This window comes from Lagenorhynchus albirostris, chromosome 5 (genome assembly GCF_949774975.1).
Source record: "Lagenorhynchus albirostris chromosome 5, mLagAlb1.1, whole genome shotgun sequence".
Classification (NCBI taxonomy): Eukaryota; Metazoa; Chordata; class Mammalia; order Artiodactyla; family Delphinidae; genus Lagenorhynchus; species Lagenorhynchus albirostris.
In genome coordinates this window covers 5665217-5691943 of record NC_083099.1, presented here as the reverse complement: position 1 = coordinate 5691943, position 26727 = coordinate 5665217, and the positions used below count along the sequence as shown (strand labels likewise).

The 26727-nt window shown below is 37.8% G+C and overlaps 1 protein-coding gene and 1 pseudogene across 2 annotated transcripts in view; one reads left to right on the top strand and one right to left on the bottom strand.

Moving 5' to 3' along the window:
* The window catches only part of ZNF385D (zinc finger protein 385D), a 941851-nt gene that overhangs the window by 569863 nt on the left and 345261 nt on the right, over positions 1 to 26727 (bottom strand). The window lies entirely within an intron of this gene.
* LOC132520753 (serine/arginine-rich splicing factor 11-like) overlaps positions 6024 to 26727 on the top strand; it is a 59036-nt pseudogene continuing 38332 nt past the window's right edge.

Genomic DNA, 26727 nt, shown 5'->3' with positions numbered 1-26727 from the left:
TTTGCTTTGGTGTTTTCTCCTCCCATTCTCCATCTGTAGCCCAGCCGCCACCACCATCACACTCCTGGTAAATAAACGTCCCAATAATAAACGCAGTAGTTGCGTTCAGTGTACTAATTGACCACTAGTTTGTGGGTGCAGGTAGCAGACAGTACTTGATGAAACAGTTCGCTTTAAATCAGCACCCTGATTCTCCAGATCACCCCTGATGTGCCCAAGGGCTACTCTGTACACTTGACCACGGGCACAGACTCATGCACATATGAGGAGAAGGTGAGGGGAGCAAGGTAGCTATAGAGACATTCTCTTTTAATAAAACTCCTCTACGTCTGGGCTTCCCTGGTGGCGCAGTGGTTGACAGTCCGCCTGCCGATGCAGGGGACACGGGGTCGTGCCCCGGTCTGGGAAGATCCCACATGCCGCGGAGCGGCTGGGCCCGTGAGCCATGGCCGCTGAGCCTGTGCGTCCGGAGCCTGTGCTCTGCAATGGGAGAGGCCACAACAGTGAGAGGCCCGCGGACCGCCAAAAAAAAAAACAAAAAAAAAAAACTCCTCTACGTCATTGAAATGTACAATGAGCAAGGACCAGGCTTACCTCTCCTCTCCGAAAAATCCTCGTCTCCTTAGTCGTTTTCAAAATTAATGCAACTAAGCCTTGTGGATCACATTTCATCTTCCCTACCTAAGAATGCCAGCTTGCGCAAATGACAGGCAAAATCACTTTATTAGCTGATCACAGTCAGAAGACCTGTATTTTGTAGTTAGGGACATTGGATAGTGACTACAGAGGTCAGGAACATGGGCTCTGCTGTCAGACAGATCAGAACTCAAACTTTAATCTCTAAAATGGGAATAACAATGTTTCTCCATAAACTTGCTGTGAGAACATATGAGACATTATTTATATAGTGTCAACTTGCTGGGCATGTGTAACATAACTAACAAATGGGAACTCTTATTGTTATTATAATTATCGTCAATGACAAGAAGCTGTATATCTAATAAAAAATCAATTCCTCTCAGTAAATGAAAATGAACATTTTCACCTGTAAGATAAGCTCAGAGTAGAAGTTGAGTCTGTTATCAAATTATGTAATAACTGGATAACCTACATTGCCAAATTATTGCAAAAGTTTTGTATTTGAAATAAAAATCCAAGTAAATACTAAGCCGGAGAGAGATGGCTTGGGGTTTAGCAATCAGAAAATGAACTAAATATAAACTATGAATGTTTACAATAGTATTTTTCTCTCTTACCACAGTAATGTGCCAGTAGTTTTTTTCATTACAAATAATACAAGGAAAAGAAAGCATGGAAAGTAAATGAAACACTGTTACATCTTCTATCAGGAGAAAAAAATGGAAACCATAATGTTCTTCCTCTAAAGCCCTGCGATTTCAAAATGCAACATTATAAGATAACACCTACTGGGATTACAGCATAAAATACATGTTTCTAGTATTTGATGTTTTTATTTCAGGTAGTAAATAAAGCCACTTTAAAAGTGATTTTTGCAACCAATAGTTCAGTTATGTAAATGCCTTTGCTCTTACAGTATCACAAATAACATACGATATCCAAGTCGGAAATTTAGTTTCAACATTGTGAGCTTTCTGTGCTTCTCATCACTCCGAAATTTTATTTAAATTAGCAAATCAGGGCTTCCCTGGTGGCACAGTGGTTAAGAATCCGCCTGCCAATGCAGGGGACACGGGTTCGATCCCTGGTCCGGGAAGATCCCACATGCCGCGGATCAGCTAAGCCTGTGTGCCACAATTACTGAGACTGTGCTCTAAAGCCCCGCGAGCCACAGCTACTGAGCCCGAGTGCTACAACTACTGAAGCCTGTGCACCTAGAGCCCGTGCTCTGCAACAAGAGAAGCCACCACAGTGAGAAGCCCACACGCTGCAACGAAGAGTAGCCCCTGCTCACTGCAACTAGAGAAAGCCTGTGTGCAGCAACAAAGACCCAACACAGCCAAAAATAAATAAATAAATAAAATTAATTAGCAAATCAGAATTAAGCTTAGTGCTTCCAATGGATAGAAAAAGCACACTTCAAATAGGACAATAAGAATAGTCAAAAACAAATGGACATGCTGAATGCAGTTAAAGAAATGCAATTGCTCCTTCAAGAGTTTTTTCCCATTGGTCAAGCCAAAATGATAACAGAAAATAATTCATAAAGTTATAAAATATCACAGTGTTTCTGATGAAAGAGTGAGAGAGTCAAAATTTAATCTCTCTCTTCCCCCTCCAGCTCAGGATGCAGGCAATTAAGGCATTCATTTCCATATTCGTTCAGAGCACTGGAAACAACCATCTAAGGATCCTTCCCTGACTTGAGTCACAGGAGTTGAAGTACTCAGAGCCCATCAGTGTGATGCAGGGGACTGTGTCACCCAGTTTCCTTCCACAGAGGATGGGAGCTGGACCCAAGATGGGCACAGGGAAAAGCAGCATTGGGCCAGTGTGTTGGCCTGGGACAGGGGGACCCTGGAAGGCAGCTTATCTAACTGCTTCCCTCACTCCATGACAAAATAGAGAACCTGACCCAGAAGGATCACACGACTTACACAAGGTGGGTGTGAGCTCCACAGAGGGTGGAAGCCTGCTCTGTCCTCTTCATTTTCGGTTTGCCAGCCCCTAGAGGGGGACTCGCATGTCAAAGGTCTTAGTAACTAGTTATTAAATGAATGAATGAATGAGAACTTACTTAAGGGATCATTTTTCCTGTCATCGATTTGGCCAATTTCATATCACACTTGCAGAACACTGGACTTCACAAAATTTTAAGTTAACATTTTTTTCTCTTTTTGGTTTACAACAGGTATTTTGTCAAAAACCCTTTTAAAAAATAAGCCAGTTTAATTATAAATACTAAGTAACTGTAGGACTGGTTCAACTGCAATGAAATAAATTGTGGCAATGTTGCAAAAACTTCCTTGCAATTTTTCGACATTTCCTTGCAAAAATTTCCTTCCTTTCCAATGCTGCAAAAGTTTCTGGTAGAAGAAACTACAAGGGTAAACTAAATGAGTTTATTTTGCATTGGAATTATAATGCCTTTCATTTGTCTAGAACTATAAGATGTCTAAGATGTGTAGGACCACACACGTTATATCATTACATTGTTATATTTCAATTGATGAATAATTGATTCCCTGGTATTTTTGAAGTGAACTGATTGCAGCTTCCAAACATTGGGTAATAGTTAAAAACAAACAAACATACACATGACTCCCCCGCAAAAAAGTTACTCCAAATTCAGTGTGGCATGGAAAGTTGAAGTATGTGAGAGCAAGAGAAGGTAACTCCTCCTTACATTAGAATACATGAGAGATACAAATAAAAATCATGAAAGAAAGGAGAGCTTCACGTTATAGTTCCAAAGTCTACAAAAATTATATTTCTGCAGTAAATTGACTTGAAGAAAGAGAGGTGAAGAGAGCTCATCTACGAAATTATTGTTGAATAACAAAAGTATTCAGTAATAAAAACTTCGGTTATCTTTCAGAGTCCAAGTATGTTCATATATTTATAGAACAAGGATTCATGCATATATACATTCATTGTTTTAGTTTACTTATCCATTTATCCCACCACCATCCATCCATCCATCTGCCCACTCATCTATCCACCCATTCATCCAAGCTTTTGTTCCTTCATTCAGCTACTAAGTGCTAAACCTTGAGGATTTACTGATGAAAAACATTACCTCTGCCTTTCTTTAATTCTAGAGAGACAAACACTCAATAACGAATTAGACAATTTCGTATTAGATGAAAATTGTGACCAATACTACAGTGTAGAAACAGACAGTACAGTGACTATTTATAGCAGGGGGTTCTGAAGTTATCTGGGGGCTAGAAAGGCTTTCTTGGAGACATTAACTCTGAAGAATACATACAAACCCATTATTTAATGGGAGAGCATGGTGGACTAGATGAGGAACAATTTTGAAAGAGGAGGAACATTTGTAGAACTTTGAATGAAAAGGACCATAGCACCTACAAGAAATTGAAAGAAGACAAATGTGACTAAAAGGAAGAGAGTAAGAGTGAGAGATCACCCCAAAAGAGGTGAGTTGGGTTGTCAAGAGACCATCCTGAGCCCTGTAGGCCAGGTTAGGGAATGGGGTCTTAATCCTAAAAGCAATAGGAAGACACTAAAGAATGGAAAGCAGGGTGAGACATGGTTATAAGAGTGTCTTTCAAATCCTTCTCAAAGAAGGTGTGATACACACACACACACACACACACACACACACACACACACACACACACACAATGGAATATTACTCAGCCATAAAAAAGAATGAAATAATGCCATGTGTAGCAACATGGATGGATCTAGAGATTATCATACTAGGTGAAGTAAGTCAGACAGAGAAAGACAAATACCATATGATACCACTTATATGTGGCATCTGAAATATGGCACAGATGAACTTATCTATGGAACAGAAGCAGACTCACAGACATAGAGAACAGACTTGTGGTTGCCAAGGGGGAGTGGGGTAGGGGAGGGATGGAGTGGGAGTTTTGGACTAGCATAGCACAGGGAACTATATTCAATATCCTGTGATAAACCATAATGGAAAAGAATAGAAAGAAAAAAGTTCTTTGGAAAACTGAAAAACAAACAACCCCCCCCCAAAAAAAATCCCACCAAGATGCTTCTCACCGAAGTGGAGAGAACAGATGATGATGGGCAACGTAAAAACAGGCAGAAAATGTTTATTGCTGGAAAGAGATGAGATGTATTCGATTAAATCCTGGTGGTAAACAAAAAGGGAAGCAGATAAATAGGGATTTCAAAGGTGAGCAAAGTGATGTTGAGAAAGAGGTTTCGTCTGGATTTTAAATAAATGGTAGAGAACATTGGGTTCCTTATCTCTCTTTTAAGAACATACAACTTGGAAGTACTGATTCCTTCCAGATAGAACCCAGCAATTCAGCTCCTAGAAGAGAAATCTGGTACAATATTGACGCTGGCTACTGGCCATTTCTGTTAGCTGGTGAGGTGTCCAGCCCTCCGTGGAAATATAATTTTTTGTGTCTGATGATCATTTTGTTTTTCTGTGTTATACCTTCTTTGTCTTGCATATATTTTCATAGTTTTGTGGTTTTAAAAGTGTGTTTCCTCAGGAAGGAAAATTAATATGTACCAGGGAAACGTCTCATTAAACAAAGTTAAATTGATTTTGATCTTGCAAGATATCTTACTATAGACTAACTTACTATTAGTCTAATGTGTGAGGGAGATAGGGTAACGACCCATTTCTTTAATTATTTGAACACAAAACACTTTTTTCCAAGATCATCTCTTACAACTAGTCTTTTATTATATTATTTTATTATATTATATCTTTGGCAACTCTTTGTTAAACTGCAGTCTCTTGCCCCAAGGAGTATCTTTTATTCAACAGTCCCATCCTGGCTTAAAAGATCAAAATAGCCACAATATTGTAAATCAACTATACTCCAATAAAAAATTTTAAAAATAGATAAACAGCAAGCACCTACTGTATAGCACAGGGAACTATATTCAATATCCTGTAATAACCTATAACGGAAAAGAATCTAAAAACGAACATATATGCATATATAAACCTGAATCGCTTTGCTATACACCTGAACGTATCACAACCTTGTAAATCAACTGTACTTTAATAAAGGAAAAGATTTTTAAAAAGAGCCACAATAGTCCTGCCCCAAGAGGTTCAGTAGGCTTTGTCTAGAAATCCTTTAAAATGTTCATTTGCTTTTCTGGCGGCTAAAGCTTGAACTGGGCGGTGCCGCTTACAGCGCTGTTGCAGTGATGACTTGGAAGAAGAGTGGTCATCAGGCACCTTTCATGCCTGGGGCGGCACTGGCTCTGTGTATGGTGTGTTTGGAGGTGGGGTGGAGGCTGTGGTCAGGAAGGAGGGAGAGCAGCACTGAAGACAGGTTTTCAGCTTATAATCAGTGATCTAGGTGTTGCAGTTTGTGGAAAAGTAGTCACGAATGGGGAGGGCGGTCATGCAGAGTGAGGTAAGTCAGAAAGAGAAAAACAAATATCGTATAATATCGCTTATATGTAGAATCCAGAAAGATGGTAGAGATGAACTTACTTGCAAAGCAGAAATAGTCACAGATGTAGAGAACAAATTTACAGTTACCAGCGGGGGAAGGCGGGAGGGATAAATTGGGAGACTGGGATTGACATACACACACTACTATGTATAAAATAGATAACTAATAAAGACCTACCGTATAGCACAGGGAACTCTACTCAGTGCTCTGTAATAACCCATATGGGAAAAGAATCTAAAACTGAGTGGACTTATGTATATGTATAACTGAATTACTTTGCTGTACCACAGAAACTAACACACCATTGTATAAAGCAACTATACTCCAATAAAAATTAATTTTAAAAAAGGGAAAAAAATAGATAAGGAGGGGAAAGAGTTTCTACTGCTTTTTCTAGTCATTGCTTCCCATCCATATCCAAATTAATATCCTTATTGCCTAAGAATCCGAACATAGTGTCACATATAAAATTTTCTACGTTGAATCTACATTCTGAAAGTCTATACCAATCAAAATACTGAACTCCACTTCTAGAAACATTTTTAATAATTTGCTGCCCCTGGTGGTCAAATAATGTCTCTATTCATCTGCCTTTGATGAATGAACATTCAAGAGATCTCTTTAAGAGGTGTTATGTACTTCTTCTCTTTGGTAATTAAAAAAGGCATGTATACCCAGGATTCCAACAATATACATTAAAAGCAATGAAGTATAAATGAGAACGACAGTTCTGGCAATGATGCTGATCAAAATAAGAGGACAAATTCAGAGCAGATATATAATGACAAGCCGAGCAATTTTAGAATGGTTGCTAATATTAATGTTACGTTATATACTATTCTGGATACAACGTATCATGGAAGCATTAATGCAAAAAGGACAAATATTGCTTGAAAGATTATAAAACAAGCCATACACATCAGCTTAAACAAAGTGTTCAGTGCAGTGCCTGAAATACAATAAATGGTATATAAATGTTAGTTATTATCCCTATTCTTATTTAACTCATTTTTTTAATTCTTAAAATATTTATCTATTTTATTTATTTATTTATTCGGCTGTGTCGGGTCTTAGTTGCAGCACGCGGGATCTTTGTTGAGGCTCACCGTCTCTTCATTGGGGTGTGCATGCTCCAGGGTACATGGGCTCTGTAGTCTGTGGCACGCAGGCTCTCTAACTAAGGCACGCGAGCTCAGTAGTTGTGCGCAGCCTTAGTTGTCCTGCAGCATGTGGGATCTTAGTTCCCTGCCCAGGGATTGAACCCATGTCCCCTGCATTGGAAGGCGAATTCTTTATCACTGCACCACCAGGGAAGTCCCCTTTTTTAACTTTTCTAATTCAATTTTGTATAATAGTCCACTTGGTCCACAAATCAATTTGTAATCTTGAGTAAAGAATGGACCAACTATTATTAGCCAGGATAAAATAACCGAGATTAGCACGTTTAAACTCTTTCAAATATGAAACATAATTTTCTGTCTCTTTCTGTATCTTTCATCCACTAAAACCTGGAGTTAACATCATTCTGTGTTCAACAAAGTGAAAAGATTTTCACAAATGGAAAAAAAAAATCCCTGGGGCTCTTCATAAACACTTGCTTCCAAGAATTCTTCTTAAGTACTTGCTCTACAGTTAGTCCTTCAAAAAAAGAAAATAAGATGAAACTCCAATTTCAAAAATTTTGAAGCAACAGAATATCTTGTTTCTTGTTCAAAGGTAATTTCTTCTCTTATTATAGGCTATATTTGGAGACGATCAATGTGAGACTGAAACAGCTTTAGAAGCTACTGAATTTAGGAAGATGCACGTGTTCATGTATCAAGCAGATAAAAATAATGTTAGCCCTTAGGTTTATTTCATTCCACTCAGCTACGGTTAACCCTTAGAAGGTTTCCAGCAGAATGAATACCAAAGTTGACACTAGAACTGGGAAGGAGGATGCTCCGAAGATGGAATAATCTGTACTCAAGCAGAGTGTAGACATGGCGAATGCCCTAGCTGTCCAGTGGTTAGGTCTCAGCACTTTCACTGCTGGGGCCCGGGTTTGATCCCTGGCTGGGGAACTGAGATACCGCAAGTCGCGCAGTATGGCCAAACAAAACAAAACCAAACCTGAAATGTTTAAAAAAAAAAAAAGAGAGTGTGGACAATGTGAAGATATTTTTGACCTAGAGAGATGTCACTTCCCATCACAGTGCTGCAAGTTAATAGCTTGTGTAATTTGGGTGATAACTAGTCTCTGATCCTAGGTTTTCTTATCTGCAACGTGGGTTTAAAAATAATCAGATTAAAAAGTTGTAGCAGGGATTCAAAATGAAGTAATATGCCTAAAGCTCATGCCACCTGTAAGCACTCATTTATTCAAAAATCAATTACTGAGCACTTATTATGCTCCAAGACGCAGTCCTAGTAATAAGGAAACACAAGTGAGCAAGGTTGATACATTTTTCTAGACATATTCTACCAGGGCATACAGAAAGTAACCAAGTTTCAGGTCAGAAATACAAATTGAGGAATATTCTTCCGAATAACTGGCTTGTACTCTTCACAAACGTCAAGAAAAGAAAGATAAAGGAAGGTTGCTGAACTGTCTCACAATAAAAGTCTAAAGAACATGAAAATGAATGCAGTGCATGATCCTAGATTCAGCCCTGGATGGCAGATAAATGGCTACAGGGGACATCACTGGATTCATTGACACACTGGAATATGAACCCTGGATTTGGTAACATTATAACAATATTAACTTTCCAGATTTTGATAACTGTTCTGTTGTAAGAGGATACCCTTTATCTTAGGAAAGACACATTGGAGTATTTAGGGGTAAAGGAGCAAAATGTTTCCAACAACCCTCAAAACGCTCAAAAAACAAGGAGGGAAGAGAAGGAGGATGCAAGAAGGAAGGATAACAATAAAACAAATGGGCAAAATGTAAATAATTAGTCAATGTTGGTAAAGTCCATCTGAGAGGTCCTTGCACTATGCTTGCCAATTTTCTGTAAGTTTCAAATTATATAAAAACAAAAGGTACTTTGATGGCGAGAAGGTAGAGAGTCATTGAACAAGTATCCATTCCTTTTTTCCTTCTTTTGGAATCTTGCTAAATTCGCTAAATAAATTTGGTTAATGTTATTTAGAATTTCAGCAGTAGAAATACAGACTTACACTTTTGTGTTTCCTCCATATTGAGTAGTACTCTGCCTCAGTGGATTTGATGAGATCAATAATTTATAGTACAGGACTTCAGGTAGAATTATATTACTGACTTGAATGAATTAAAGAGCATCCCTAAATACTTGGCACAGCTTCTAAAGCTGGTGGTTTCTTTGGAAAACAAACTAAATGTGTAGGAAATTCCAAAAGCTCACTGACATTTCAAAGCTAAGGAAAGTCACCTTCATTTCCAATAACAAGTCAGAGAAATGAAGAGCTTTAAGTTAGTAAAGATGCATCTGTGGCTTTCAGTTTAATTATTCCAGCATTTCATGGACGGGGTCAGATCTATAACATGCAGCACACGCTCCATAATCAGAGCTACTCATTGTATTGATTTCTCGATTACTCTAATTAATAGTGTCACACATAAACCCACTGGTGTCAACTAGCATATTTCCTTCCGATGTTTTAGAATAAGTGTGCATGTATATGCATGTGAATGTATGAGTTTGCCTGTGTGTTTTAGAGCAGAAAACCACGGACACACACCTAAAAGAACACATATAAACAGATAAAAATGTTAACGTGATGGGAAAAAATAAGGTCAAATATTTGTGAAAAGTACTGTCCATCATATGTTCTACAAAGAAAAGTTTTATCTTTGACTTGTGAAAAATGGGTACTTGTGAAAATCTAAACCCTGAAACTGTAATAGCCATTATTTTAACTTTTCAGCTTTGGTAATGTTGGCCTCCTTTGACCTATTTCAGTCTTGGGCAAGGAAATCATATTTGGTCTACTTTACGCAAATTCCTTAAAAGTCCCTAATGTGAAGACAATTCGTTTCTCCCTAATTTACCGTCTTAAATGTTGGCAACAGCTTTATCTTCTTACCATATGAGTATTTATTCTAAAATATAGGATAAATAAAAATTCAAGCCTGGAACTTGCACTTCCAGGTATGTTGAGATATTTTCTAGGAGACCAATAATGCTGCTAAGAATAAAAAATAGAATGAAAATTTAAACACTGGATTTGAAACAAGAGAGCTGCTGAAGCAGCCAGTTTTGAAAAGCAAGATCTTGGAAAGAAGCAATTCTTATTAAGGTAAGCTAAATTTTTTGCACATTGGTTTTCTCCTTGGGACATTATTGACATATGCCAAAGATGTGACTCAGATGGGTAGAAGCTGCTGAGAGTCCTAAAACACAGAAGAGCGTTTGGTGATTTCACAGCCTTTGGGGAAACAAACATTGGAGTTCTGGTATGACAAGACTTCTAGGACTTGATTGACCGTAATGCCAGTGATGAATGAGGGTCACAGAAGTGAGACTAACACTCAAAACCTGTTGCCCCATTGAGTCGTTACCTGATTAAGCTACTTTGGAGAGGTGCAAAGGAGCCAAGCAGAAAATACATGAAGAGAAGCTAACATGACTAAAGTGTAGCATGGAGTTTTCAGCATTCCCGCAGTACTAGGAAGACCAAAATGGCACTTCAAGACCTCCAAGGAGGAATGGCACTAAAATACCCTACAGGCTCTAACGGGGACCCCTGGAGGGATACAGCGTAAGTGTGGAAGGTTAACCATGGGTAGACTGGACCTTATCAAGACTGTAAAGCAGCATCCAGTCAGTTCAAGATCTGATTGGATTTAGGTGCTATGTCTCTTTTTGGCCTTCCAGAGGATAGGGTAAATCATCATTAAAATTGTTCATATGCAAGACTGGCAACGAAACCAAACTTGTTTAAAATATGAAGAAAAAAGAGCCAGAAGAAAAGACAGGAAATACAAAGTGACACAAATAATACAGTTATCAGATGAAATGTTTAAATAACTGTGATTAATTTCTTCAAGCAAATAGATGACCAGGTGGAGAATTTTAACAGAAAATAAGAAAATGATCAAGTGGAAACTTTTGAGTTGAAAAATACAATAACTAAGAGATTGGGACTGACATATATATACTGATATGTATAAAATAGATAACTAAGAAGAACCTGCCGTATAAAAAATAAATAAAATCTAAAAATAAAATAAAATCATAGCATGAGAGATGGGACACAGGTGAAGATAGGATGAGTGAACTAGAAGACAGATCAATAGAAAATATATAGACTATAGCACAGAGGGCAAAACAGACGGAAGGTGCAGGGAGGAACAAAAGAGATGTATTATATACAAGCAGTAAGAACAAAAAGCACTGACTACGTTGTTCATGTCTGTATTATTTATAATAGTTCCAAATCAACAGTAGAATGGACATTCTGATATGTTCATATAATGGAAAATATTTAATATTGAGAAATACTGAACCACTGCCACAGGCAAAGACATCAGTGAATCACTCAAATATACTATGATAAAAAAGAAACCATATACAAAAGAGTACATGTGGCATTCATGCTATTTAATTCAAAAATGGGTAGAAGCTATCATTATTATTAAAGAGGAATTAATTTACTGGGGCTGCTGTGGGTGCTGTTAATATTCTCCTTCTTCACTCAGTGGTGGTTACAATGAGTATATTTGCTTTGTGAAAATCCATTGAATTGTATACTTATGATTTGTGATTTTGTGTACGTATGCTAAACTTCAATTAAAAAAAGATTTTAAACAATTAAAGCCTGAGTATGTTAAAGTTTTGTGGGATAATGGCAGTCACTTACATTCTCCCATAGCTAATAAAGTCCCTTTGGACATTGATTACTTTTGGTTTCCAAGGAATTGAAGAATTAATCAGTAGAGAGAATGTCAAACATGGAAAAAAAAAAAGAAAAAAAAAGGAGGTTGGATGGGGGATGTGTGTATAACTGAAAGATTACTCAACAGCCATGTATATCTTTGAAGCAATGAGCAGAATGGATGTTGCTGAAGAACAAGCAAACTACCCAGCAATTCTTCCCCCTTTAGTAGTAAAGTTAATGTAGCCAAAGGCAAGAATCAGAAATAACAGATATTAATAATGCCACCACCATACAATTTATAAACAAATAATAAATCAAAGTTTTTCCAGTCTTCTTTTCCATATGAAGGCATAAACTATTTTTTCCTCTGTGTTTCTTTTTTTTTGGTTTGCTTGCTTGTTTGCTTATTTTATCACTTCCAGAGGTAAGATGTCCCAAATGTATTTGGAAACTCTTTCACTGCTTTATACTCCTTTGATAGGTTCTCTTGTTTCTAGATGGTGATATCCTGGCAAACAGGGTCCCTTTCTTATTTACTTATGTATACACGTTCCCTAATCAAGCACCTGTCAAAGAATAAGTACTAAAGAAACAGGTGTTTTCTCTTACCAGCAGGACTTGTTTATTTATTTTTTAATATCTTTATTGGAGTATAATTGCTTTACAATGTTGTGTTAATTTCTGCTGTATAACTAAGTGAATCAGCTATACTTATACATATATCCCCATATCCCCTCCCTCTTGTGTCTCCCTCCCACCCTCCCTATCCCACCCCTATAGGTGGTCACAAAGCACCGAGCTGATCTCCCTGTGCTATGCGGCTGCTTCCCACTAGCTATCTGTTTTACATTTGATAGTGTATACATGTCCATGCCTCTCACTTTGTCCCAGCTTACCCTTCCCCCTCCCCGTGTCCTCAAGTCCATTCTCTACATCTGCGTCTTTATACCTGTCCTGCCCCTACGTTCTTCAGAACCTTTTTTTTTTTTTTAGATTCCATATATATGTTAGCATACGGTATTTGTTTTTCTCTTTCTGACTTACTTCACTCTGTATGGCAGACTCTAGGTCCATCCACCTCACTACAAATAACTCAATCTTGTTTCTTTTTATGTACCAGCAGGATTTAAATTAGGGATAATATTGTAGTATTTTATATATGATACATACTTTTCCTTTGCTTATTTTTTTTTCCTGGAAAGAGAGAGGCAAATAATCCAGGAACTATGCCATCACTGGCAAACATAGGTTATGATGTGTTTGCCCTTGTGTGACTTAAACTCATGCTAAATTTTCTCTGAGATTAGAGATTTTGCTTGTGATCTGACTCATATGTTTATAATCAGATTTTGCCTTTGTCTCTAGACCAGTATGGATATTAGTAAAACTTTCCATTTACCCTTTTATCCAGCTACTCTTTTGTGAGTACATTTCCCTAATTATGCCTCTAGATGGTTCCCCTCGAGTGTAATCAGTAAGATAATCACGAATTGGCAAATTAACACTTTAAAAAGCCTTCCTGGGTAGTAAGCCTAGATGGCATGTGAAAGCTATCTTAAGATGTTCAGTATCACCATAAAAGTATCCTACACAACTGACCTCAGTTCTACACACACAGCCTAGAAGAGCATACAATCTATGAAGAAACAAAACACACTTGCTTCATGTTAACATCAAAATCAGAACTTTAGGCGTAAAAGTTTATTTGCTCTGGATGGAGCTCCCAAGGATCCAGGTTCACCAGCTCCAGGAGCCTGCCATCGGACACGATGACTCAGAGAACAACAGATAATAGTCCTGACAGACTCTAGTACATGCTGAACTTCTTTTCCAGTAGTCCCCTTGACCAAATGATCCACAGTTGATAATTCATTTGCCTGGAGAATTTTCTGGACAAGTTTCAAAAATTAATAAAATGGGGTACGAGTGATTTTGTCCCTGTCCTGTACAACTGCACTAACCAGAAGGAAAAAAATAAAATTCTCTGCTCTTACACTATGTACATGTAATTCCACAGATCACTTTAATCATAACCATACAATATTTTTACTATCAAATAACACCTTAGACAACCCTACCATAGAGGTAAGGAACCCTGAGGTCTAGAGACTGAACTCCTTACCCAACACTTGACAGCTAATTAGTAAGTAAGTTGAACAACTTAGTTAACTCTGGTCAACAATAAGGAGGCTTTCCTGTAACAAGCTGTTGGAGGAGCTCTTTTCAAAATGTGTGATTTTGAGGTTTGAAATAAATAGGGAAGGAATAAAACTCTTGCCCTCCTCCAGTAAAACGTGTACTTTCTAATCTGGAAAGTTCAGTAATACTTGTCTCTTAGGCCCCTGAAACAACTACTACTTTTCAGATGCTCCATCTCGGCAAAAATGCTTAGAAGAGAAAGAGAGAAGAGTGAAGTCTTTGCAGGAAGATTCCAGATGAAGAAGAGATAAGTAATCAAAGATGGAGAACGCCGGGGTGGAAAAATATGTGTCAAGCCTTAGAACAAAGGAACTTGTATTGGAAATGTCGTATGAGTATCAATCATATATGTTTGCATGGACAGTAACCATTGCTACTGTGGTGGTTTAAAAATATGTCCACAAATTCTTTGATAATCCTCTGTTTCAAAGGCAGAACCTAATTCTCCCCTTCTTGACTTTGGGCTGGACTTAGTGATTCACTTCTAATGAATAAAATATCATAGAAATGATGGTGCCTGAATTCCCAGACTAGGTCATAAGAAGCATTGTGACTTCCTTTCTTTCCCTTGGATGTCTTGCTCTGGGTTAACCCAGCTGCCATATAGTGGGGACACTACTAAAGCAGTCTTGTAGAAAGGCCATTGTGGCAAAGAGCTAAGACCTCCTGACAACAGCCAACACTAACCTGCCAGGTATGTGAGTAAGCCACCTTGGAAATGGATCTACTAGCTCCACTCAAGCTTTCAGATAATTGCAACCCAGGCCAATATGTTGATAGTAACCTCAGAAGAGATCTTGAAGTGGAACCACTCAACGAAGCCACTTTTGAACTCCCGACTCATAGAAACTGTGACATAATAAATGTAATCATTAAATTTCAGAATCATTTCTTGCACTGCAATAGATAACGAATAATGTCATGTTGGAGTGAAGAGCAGTGTCATATTATAGAACACAACTACTATTGGGGTGAACCATGTGAAACCGCTCTTTTTTTTTGTTTGTTTTTGAAATTGCTCTTTTTGTAGGTCACAGATCTCCATTCCATATGGTTCAACCTACTGCACAGGGGCTCTACCAACTTGTTTCATTCTTGATTTAGATGGGACTTTGGTCACCCAGGATGCATCTGTCCAATGTGTTTGCCATTTTCCAAATTATAATCAAATGGAGATACAGTCATAATTTCCTGACATAATGTTCTGATGCAAGAGTTGGAAACCAATTACTTGTGGATTACCTCTTAGTTTAGACATGTAAAAGATAATTATTAGCAAATGATGATCATTCTCTCTTTCCAAAGGTATTTTGGATTTGGAACAAAGATTTGAATAAATGCTGAAATATGCTTCAAATTTCTCACACAGTCCTACATACAGAAAGTTATTTTCTTCGGACCCTTAGAAGCACTGGGTGAATGTTCTTAGGACAAACACACACACACACACACACACACACACACACACACACACAGAGGCAAACCCTCCAGTCTGTAAGTATGTAATTAATTAACTTTGAACGCTCTCCTCATTTTAATCCCATTAAATGCCTTAGCTGGCCCAGGTAACATGAAATGAGCCTCTTGATAACTTAGTATCTTTTTTGGTACAACGTTTGCTATTTCCACACTTCTGTATATGTCAAGCTGTTGAGTGAGAATTTATTTCTTCTTCCATCTCCCTGGAGCTTTCATGTGTGTGCTTGATTTAGTGCAAAGCTTTCTGTGCAAATTTTCCAGCACCAGATCACAACAATTTCTCCCTTATCTTCTTCATTTTCAGCTTCAATTGAAGACAAATCTTAAGTGGGAGTGTACAAAAATTGGTACATTTTACCCTGGCCCCAAATGCAATATTCTGCTATTATTTTAAAGGGTTTTAATCAATATCTTTCTTAACAATTAACAGGGATGTGTCACATATGAATAACTGTTATGGGGTCCTTATTTTCTTTGAAAAAAAGGAATCCCTAAGCTGAAATCCCTGATTTTCTATTTAAATTACTCTGTCATCTTAGGGAATCTAGTGACAGTGGAACAAGTGTGGTATTTACTTCTTCTCATGATTATATCCAACAAAGGTCTGGTCAACACCAGTGATTAATTAGAAACAACAAGGAACTATTCACAAATTTAAAGTTAGAAATCACGTTCCATTTTGTATACCTTCAGAGCATGAATCTACCTAACTTCCTAGTAAGAGCTCATAATGTTAACTGTGCCTTTTTCTTGGTAGTGAGATTAGAATTGATCTTTATTTTAATTTCTACTCATTTCTATTCCTTAACATTAATTTTAGGAGCAAATATGTATTTCCATTCTATTCTATAAATATGTAATTATTAGTAATCATATTTGTGCTTAATATATAATTTACATATATTATATTTTTGTGTAAACCCAGTAAGTCTATCAGGCACACTAATACTAGAGGTAATATATAAATTCATCAGTTGACTCAAATGTAGGTCCAGGAATCTGATTGAACATTTTTCTTCTTTTCTCTTTATAGAGCTCAGCCTATCTCTACATCCTCTGTGGAAAAAAGATTATGAGCTGAAACAGCTATTGCTACCCACATGGGGAAATTCTGAGCTTCTTAAAACTACTGACAAACAGTTTGTAGAGCTTGGACTTGCTTTGAAAACAGAATGCTACCTTAAAGGACAACAAATCTTCTGGCAATAACTCAAATTTAACAGGTTGCTGCAGCAAATCTATCTTTTCAAACAATCAGTGGGTGATCTGATGGCAGAATCAACAGCACACTGTACCAAGAATTCAAATGCTATATTAAAGCTGCTAATTTGCGGTGGCTTTTATGGAGGTATAATTTTCCATTTAACATGTAAAATTCCCTGTACAAAAACACTGGAATGATTACGAAAATGTAAGTAAGCCTTTGCAAGATGTAATTATGGTGAGGGAGACTTTTCCTTTGCCTTCAGTATTTTATGCATGTATTTGGTTCCATAAGCAAAGTAATTAAAATGTTGCAAGACACACTGAAACGCTGGCATTTTGGATGGAAAGCAGTTGTACTCCTGGCAACGAATGTTTCGTGCTTCTAAGGAATTTTAAAATTGTAGTTGTAATAAATTATTCAGTCAGGCAAACAGGAAACGAGAGCCAAAATCATGCTCTCAGCTTTGAGATCTGCGGCCACATGCCATCACAAAGCTGTGAATTTTCTATGAAGTGAGACAAAAACCACATTTGTTTTGTTAGCAAACATTTGGAGCAAGGGGAGATAAAACTGTAGTATTTATACAGAGAAAACAAGAAAAATAACTTGCAAGTCATCTTATTCTTTTAGGTGGATTGTTTCCAAGATTTAGAAATGATTGGCCACACTGCTGGTAAATAATGTTCCCACCGCAAACAGGGATGCTCTAGCATGACAGCTGTTACGATGAGAGACTGTATTATGGTGTTGCTTCCATATAGGTACTTGACCTGAGAGCCCAGAAGGTAATGGGCAGCTCTGGAATGATTACAGACTGAATTTGGATCGTGCAATGTCCACCCTCTTCATTTTGGCCAGTCAGTTAGGTTTTGAGCAAGATGTATTGAGTTGTGACTTTGTATCAATCACAGTGGTAGGACGTGGAGGTTTAGTAGTACGTGTGTCTGCTATAGTGCCTGCCTTAATGGATTTTACAGTCCAGTTTCCCTAGAAGCTAGTTTAGCGTGTTAATGAATTATGGATTCCAGGGCCAGACCACATGGACTTGAATTCTAGCTTCTGCACTAATTATCTGTGCGATATTGGGCAAATGATCTCATCTCTCCAGTATGCTCATCGTGGAATGAGAATAGTAACAGTCCTGTCTCACGTAGATGTTATGAGAATTAAATGAGTTAGCCTGTGTATAAGTATAATGCCTGGCACTCAGAATTACACAGGTTATTTGCTATTATTTTTACCTCCACCCCAACCCAGCAGTGCTATAAGTATTGCCTACTGGTTAACATAATACCGAATTTCACAGAAGGTAGATATCCAGAAAAAGTCAAAGATCAGAAAATTCTCTAGAAGGTATCTAATAGCTGTGGGCGTCTGAAGCCTTTAGTATTTGCTCTGCACACAGAATATAAGGATACGCTAGGCTATTACCAAACAAGTTCATTTTAAACGTGACAGAAGACATACAAATAACAGCTGAGAGCAGTAAGAGGCAGTATAACCGTTTCTATGAGACAGAAGAAAAAGAGCAACTTGAAAGTGTAGCATCATCAGCCATCATGTCTTTTATTCAGCCCTTACAATGGTGTCAGGCACTAAACTCCTTACATGTCATGCCAATCAACCCTCACAGCAACAATGGAGTGAGTACTATTATTTCACCCACTTTATAGATGAAGAGGCTGAAGCTCACATAACTTAAGTAACTTTTCACAGGCTATATGGATAGTTAGCAAAGACATGCCAAGCACTTAGGTCTCTCTGAGGCTAAAGCGCATGTTCTTATACTCTACTGAAGTCCTTATGATATTATAAGCATGTTGCCTGTGTCATTAAATGTTCTTCACAAACATGTTTTCATGACTGCAAAGTGTCCTGGTGCGTGGCTGTACCATAATGTATTTACCCTTTTTTGTCCAGACAAATGTTTAGATTGTTTCTAGTCTCTCAGTTATTGTAAATGACTTGCAATAAAAATCTTCATGTATGAGCCTTTGTATACATGGTTGATTAGTTTCTTTGTATAAACGCCAAGAAGTAGAGTCAGGAGTCCAATGTTTTGGACTGATTTGAATGTTTCTAAAATCTCTCATGCAAATTGCTGAATCACCCGCCAGGAATGTTATAGTGATTTGTTCTCCCTTCTGCAATTTCTGAGCTTGCTCATTTCATTTCATCCTTGCCAATCCTGAATGTTACCAATATATACTTTTAAAAAGTTTCTTATCAATGTTCCAGATTTTTCAAACGTCCCTTATTGATTTAATTTGCATTTTAATTTCCACTGGGGTGCTTTGGGAGAAAAGTATCACTTATTGAAAACCAAACATACGGATGATACTTTAACATTCATATCAATCTCTATCCCTCAGCCTTCTCTTTGCATTCAACCTTTGCTTTTCCCTGAACAGAATTTTATGAAACTCCAAGTCCCAATTTAATTTTTACAATATTTGGAAGTTTTCTCCAACTTGTCTAAAAAAAGCTTGCTTCTGCACATGCCGTTATGTCCTCATTTATTCATCAGAGTGGAATTACTGTTCACTTCTCTTTTGTCTCTTCCAGATTATGAGCTACTGGAGAACACATGCTCTTATGGTTTGCTGGATCTTTAAGACCCAACAGATAGTGGAAAGTCTCATAAACAAATTTAATTAGAACTTCCCATAAAAACATGTTGACTCTGGATTTCAGTCAATTTTTCGCTGATTGACTAAATCATGGGTTGACTCATCATTAAGCAATAATGTTCTTGATTAGGTGCTATGGAACACTTTAAAAACTGAATAAAGACGTGTAGTGGCATTACCCCATTCTAAAAGAACCGTACTGTGAGAAAATAAAAATTGGCCTTGCTGGTAATCAGAATGTGAAGTTCCTATCGAAACAAGAACAATGTTTCCAATGGGACACTGATAAGGCCATGTACAAAATGTTTCAGTGTTTCTCCCAAGGTCATATCACAGCTGCAGAATGACTAACAACACCTCCTTTTTGGGTAATTTCTGCTTTGTACCAATGCCGAATATAGCTCTGTCTCATTCATCTTGTCTCCTCCATGAAGTCACCCAATAGTTAGATACCCAACAGACGAGCTGCCCCATGTACCCAATGTACCCACAGTACAGTACTGCCCCACAGTACCCAATCTGAAGTCAGGGGCTGCATTCCCAGATCCTCCTAAGAACCATGCAACACAATCCCAAACCTATGAAAGCCCACACACACACCCTTTTACTGAGACTCCCAAGATATCTTCCTGCAGTGCAGTTTTCCAAGTTAAATCAACCCAACTCTGACTGGACTTGTGTTCCGGGTAATCTCTGGCTGGTGAGCCTTGGGGTTTGTTAGGTCGCTACATACATAGAGACCTACATGCTGTTTTACATCAACAGCTTTCACCAACTGATTATAGATACCTGATTGATAAATGGAGATTATTCCCAACTTTTGAGTCTGAAAACCTTGTCAAAATGCTCATGCCCTTATCATAAATGGGGAAGTAGGAGAGCTTTTGAGAGAAATATAGTTCAGTGTTAGGCTTATTTTGTTTGAGTGCCATTAAGACTTTCTCATTCTTCTGTTCAGTGGGTGGCTGGAAATGCAGAATTCTAGTTCCTGAGGGAGAACTAGGTTGGAATCAAGGATTTAGAAATCATAATATAGTAATGTCTAGTCTTTTTCTTGCACTCACTGTGTACACTTACTCTATGCCAGGATCTTTCCAAGACACTACACACACACACACACACACACACACACACACACACACACACACACACATGTGTATATATACATATGTATACACATGTGTGTATATAATTTCATTGACTCCTTAAAGAGTTATGTGATATAGCTGCTATAATTTTCATTTAATAAACAAGAACACTGTGTAAGAGATATTGGTTAGGCTCCAGGTCAAAAGTAATGGTAGAATCATATTTGAATATTAGTCAGGCTGACTCCATAGACTGTGCTACTGCCTTCTAATAATACAATGAAGTTAAAGAATTTGATGGGAATGTTGATAGAAGACAGCAGGCTCAAGGATGTTGATAACAGACACAAAGTATTGAAATCAACCAGCAATATTAAATAGTCTCATTTTGTGTGCTTAGATTGTATTAAAACTTGTCCATGTTAATGTCAGACATGGCAGGAAGAAGAAAAAACAACTTTGTTTTGTCTTAGGTGTCCTTTCAGATGGAAGCAACAATAGGGAAGATACCAAGCTAATTTCATAGAAATTGTTTGTCAGTGAAAATATTTTTTAGAAGATATTTTTTCTATGTGGTACTTTAATGCAGTGGAATGCCCTTGGCTCCTTACAGATAAAAACAACAAAACTGCAAGAGAAATGCTGCATCTCAGGGAGCCTGACTGATGGGTATGGCTGCATTGCTAGAATAAAACTCAAAATGAGAATGTTTGTTAACAGCAGATTGGACTTAGGAGGTCTGGCAAGGCCTTTTAGAAACCTAAACCCAAGGAACCCAGGGAACGAATTCTGTATTATTCTCTCTCAAGGAGCATGCACTGCAAAAGACAATTTCTGCTTTAATATAATTGTATAAATTAATGCAAGAACTCTTCAGAGTGTGTGTGCGTGCGTGTGTGTGTGTGTGTGTGTGTGTGTGTGTGTGTGTGTGTGAGAGTACATGCAATGGGCCCTTTAGGCACTTCTAATAATGATGGTTTTAAATACCTAAGATAAAATATTAAAATACAAATAATTACAAAGCAAAGAAACTACATGTAAATATCAGTAATCAAAATTTTTAAAAATGTGATATGGTCATATATGTTCTTGCTTATTACCACATTAAATAACAGATGTCTTAGAAGGTCTAATAATGATCATTATTTCAAGGCGGTGCTAAGTAGAAAGAATACATCAAGATATCGGCAACAACAAATTTCTCTTATGTTTATTGGTGACAAAGTCACAGGAATTCCCAAATAATACTATGGTTTGTCATCTATACCCATAATTGGAAGAAATGCTATATTTCCCTTAGAGGCACTAAAAATAAGGATGTGATTTCTTTAAAATTTCTTATTACACACACCCACACTCACACCCACGTACACGCCAAACAACAGCAACAACATGAGCAAAGAGACTACTGGAGTCTATCCAAAGACCCCACGTCGAGAATTCCTACTAACATGTTTCTACTTTAAAATGCAACTTGCCCATTTTCTTAAAAGGTAGAGCAAATTAAATTATCCTACTGGTGAGACAGGCTGGGACCTGGGACCCTTTGCTGCAGGTCTTGCACCTGGACAAACATCTCCTCGAGAAACAAAATACAAAGACACTGTAAGGGACTAAAAGTAACTGCGTGCATGCTCAGGGAGAATTATATACAAAAAGATATGAAAAGACCAAAAAACCCAACTGCCACTTCTGAAGAACTGGGAGCAAAAGCAGGGCACTGTGCATGCCCCTTGCACTCAGCACCACCTAAGGGGTGGGCAGACCACCTAAGCCACACCTATGGCCCCACCCCTGGCCACACCCCTCCCCTCACCCCATATAAGGAACCAGCTCGCCCCCTCTCTGGGCACAAAGGAACAAGGAAACCTGTTGTTTGTTCTCGCTCCACCCTGCTGCAGCAGGGGCCCCAGTAAAGCTTTGCCTGAATTTCTTGTCTGGCCTCTAGCAATTTCTACTGATTGGTGAAGGCCAAGAACCCTGGTTGGTATCACTGGGACTTCAAGTAAACAAAATTCTGATCACTTGAAAGAGAGAAAAGCTAAGAGAGAAACTAAGAAATGCAAACACACCATCACAAGAGAAAACAGTTTTTTTATTTTTTTTGTACCTCTATAAGATGACGCACGTTCACTAAACTTACGGTGGTAATCTCTTCACAATATAGTAAGTCAAGTCATTATGCTATACATCTTAAATTTAAACAGTCCTGTGTGCCAATTATATCTCAATAAAACTGTAAGAAATAACTCAAACCCAGGAAACATGCCCGTACATATGGGAACTAACTGAACGTCAAGTTTGGAAATGAAATAGCGAAGATATTTAGTAGATCAGACATTCTTCATTGGTCTTTAGGGTCTAGTAGCAGTGCAAAGAAGTTAGTAGTATTCTGTGGTGATGCTCTAGATGTTACATGTTGCCAAAAACATTATATTATTGTCCTTTCACCTTTTTATCTTTTTTTATAAATTTATTTATTTTATTTATTTTTGGCTGTGTTGGGTCTCTGTTGCAGTGTGTGGGCTTTCTCTAGTTGCAGCGAGCAGGGACTACTCTTCCTTGTGGTGCGCTGGCTCCTCATTGTGGTGGCTACTCTTGTTGCGGAGCACGGGCTCTAGGCGTGCAGGCTCAGTAGTTGTGGCATGTGGGCTCAGTAGTTGTGGCTCGCGGGCTATAGAGCGCAGGCTCAGTAGTTGTGGCGCGTGGGCTTAATTGCTCTGAGGCATGTGGGATCTTCCCGGATGTGGGCTCGAACCCATGTCCCCTGCATCGGCAGGCGGATTCTTAACCACTGCGCCACCAGGGAAGTCCCTGCCTTTTCTTCCTTTTTCCTTTTGCCTGCCAGAGTCACATTCTCTCTCTTTATTCCCTTTCCTTTTCATACTGTTTCTTCTGCAGGGACAGTTATAGTATATTATATATATTTATATTAACGAGCTAAAAACACAGTTGGGAAGTAAATGTGTGTTAGTGAGAGTCCACTCATTAAACTAATTGCTTAAGCTTTGAAAACGATACATTATTTGCCTAAAATGTGTGCTTCAGCATTTGCAATTCAACATTCTTCCCCTCCATCCCACCCCACCGCCAACCGCTTAAAGGAATGGTCCTCTATAAGCCCTCTGAAAATCTAAAATAAGGAAGGAGCCATTAGACAATCTTTAGAACACTAAATGTGAAATATCAAAGTGCTACTGTTTTACTGAAAATGCCCATGCCTTTGTTCCAACAGACATTGGTAGAAATGGGAATGAGCCTTAGAGTATTTAAAAGCAGAAATGGAAATACACAAAAAGCCATTTTGGGGAGATCTATAAGTTTTCCAAGTTTTCTTTCCCCTCTTGAATGTGCCTCTTTGAGCTCCGACTGGAAATGTAAAGGAAAAGAATAGCACTTTTATGTATTTAATACAGCCCAAGAGACACACCCTTCTGGTTCTAATTCCAGAGGGTGGTCTGGGCCCCCATCATTCTTAAATCTTTAGATACACATTAAAAAAAAAAAGAGGCAAAATGAACACAATTTAGAAAAAATTATGTTTAGTTTAACTCTTTGAGAAGAGGAGGGAAAGGAACTAAGCAGTGCTTCTGTGAGAAGAAAAACTGCAACCTTATTAATAATCCATTTCAAAAAGTCAATTGCAAATGGTTTGGGTGCTTCATAGCCACAAGATAATCAAGGCTGTGTCTCTATGTTTTTTACTTAATGAAATGCTATGACACACTATCTCAAATGTAGAACTCTACGAAAATACAGGTATTTTCAGAGGTGATTTTTTATATGATCTTTCATGATTATATAAAAATGACCAGATAATCTTTTTGGCTATAGTAACAAATGCTAAATAGGGATAGACATGAGAGAAAGGAAGCTGAATCACGGATGGAAAACGAGAAATAAAATGTCAATAAGATTTAAAAGATACTTACAGAATGATGAGAGAAGTGGGACAGAAGGGAAAGAAGAGGAAAATAAAGAGACATCAAGAAAGAATGCCTTGGGTTTCCCTGGTGGCGCAGTGGTTGAGAGTCCGCCTGCCGATGCAGGGGACGCGGGTTCGTGTCCTGGTCTGGGAAGATCCCACATGCCGCGGAGCGGCTGGGCCCGTGAGCCATGGCCGCTGAGCCTGCGCGTCCGGAGCCTGTGCTCCGCAACGGGAGAGGCCACAACAGTGAGAGGCCCGCGTACCGCAAAAAAAAAAAAAAAAAAGAGCAGTAAGTAGAAATTGACACACAGATGGTAGAAACAGTGGATTGGGTTTTAACAGTTCCACAAGGAAGACATCTAGACCTTGGGTACAGGTGAAGTGTGAAGTTGTTTATGTGTCAATTAGACAAAGAGACTCAATTTTAGTTCTTTTAAAATCCTCATTTGCTAACAATGTTTTGAAAAGGTAGATTGTTTAAGAAAAACACTGAATCAAAAGGTATTCCCAGAGTAGTTTCCATCTCATCCCTACCCCTTCTGTCCTGTTTTCACACACTCCTATTAACAACCATTGTCCTTACGTTGCTGTCGTCATTCTCATGCTTCTTTATGTAAAACTAGCAACATTCTACCACATCTTGACTTTTTTCACTAATCAAAATATTCTGGAAATCATTCCATAAATGTTCATAGAGATCGACTTCATTTTTAAACATTTGATTAACAACAGTCTTTTGTGTAAGTCTACTACAGTTGATTCAAATCAGGCTTTTATGGATTTTTATTTAGGTTGTTTCCAAAATTCTGTTATTACAAATAACTCTGCATGAATCACCTTGGGTATGAGTTGTCTGGTATGTGTGGAGGTTTATCCTCAGTGTATATAGCGATCAATGGCATCCACTGCAGGTTCAATGGGAAGTGTGCTTCTGCAGTTTTGATAAATCTTGCAGATTCTTCCCTAGAGGGGTTGTGTATGACTATCAGAAACGTATGGGAGTAGAAACTCTTCACATTTTCATCAGTAGAGTGTACTTCCTAGCTTTAGAAGTCTTGTCAATCTGATAGGTGAGAAATAAGAGTTCAGTGTAGTTTTAGTTTACATTTTAAATTTATGCGGAAAATTGAATAAGCACCATTTGTGTAAGGCCCATTTGTATATGTTTAATCTGAACTGCCCAGATATTTTGTCTACTTTTCTATTCGGTTTTCAGTAATTTTTCTGTTTTTTTAGGAATTTACATATTGGGGATATTCATCCTTTATGAGATAAAAATATCATACATAAGTTGCCATGTGATGTATATATAATAGATATATGGCATTTTCTCCCAGTTTGGCATTTATGTTATTTTTAGTTTATAGGGTTTTCTTTTTGTGCATACAAAAGGTTTCTTTTAATATTTTTATAGGGTCAAATTTATCAATCTTTTCTTTATCACATCTGAATTTTGAGTCTTGTTCAGGCTTTCCCACATCCAGATTATAAAGAAACTGAGAAATCTTTTCTTCTAGTCTTCTTTGTATAGTTCAAATCCCTACAGTTGAATCTTTGATGAATTTGGAGTTCATTCTGGTGTTTGGTGAGAAGTAGGGTTCCATTTTGTTTGTTTAACGGATATTTTAGTTGGTGTATCATTATTTATTTTTCAAAAATTACCTTTATTTAGATAGGCATTGGAACTAAGACTCCTCATAAAATTCAGGTCTTCAGAATGCTAGGCTTTCAAAATAAGGTAGGCTGGAAAAATATCTACTTGGACGCAAAGGCAGAGGACAAGGAAACTTTCTTTTACTGGTCTGGGTTTTGGGGAAAATACTTTTTAGAACATAAAGCAAAGCTCAACAGATAGAATCACTTTCATACAGACTTTGTTTTTCCAACCAAAATGCAATCAAGCTGGAAAGCACTTTTCTAGGTTCCACACAACTAAAAATGCAACAAAAACAGCTAAAAGGTGTGTGGAAATTTCTATACACACTTCGAGTAACAAGAATTAAAATCGGGAAATGCTTAAACCCAAATAATTATAAAATTACTGCAAATCAAGACAAGTAATGATTAGTTCAATCAGTGTGCATGATAAAAACTGTAAATTTAAATTCTTATATTAGCAAAGAAGGAAGTCTGAAAATTGAGAGAGATGCCTAACCTAGGAGAGCAGAATTAAAACCACAATACATTTTAAAAAGTTGGAAGGTAGGAAATAAGAAACAACAGGAAGTACAGAAATCAAAATATTACAAGGTTGTACAAATCCCAATATTAGGAA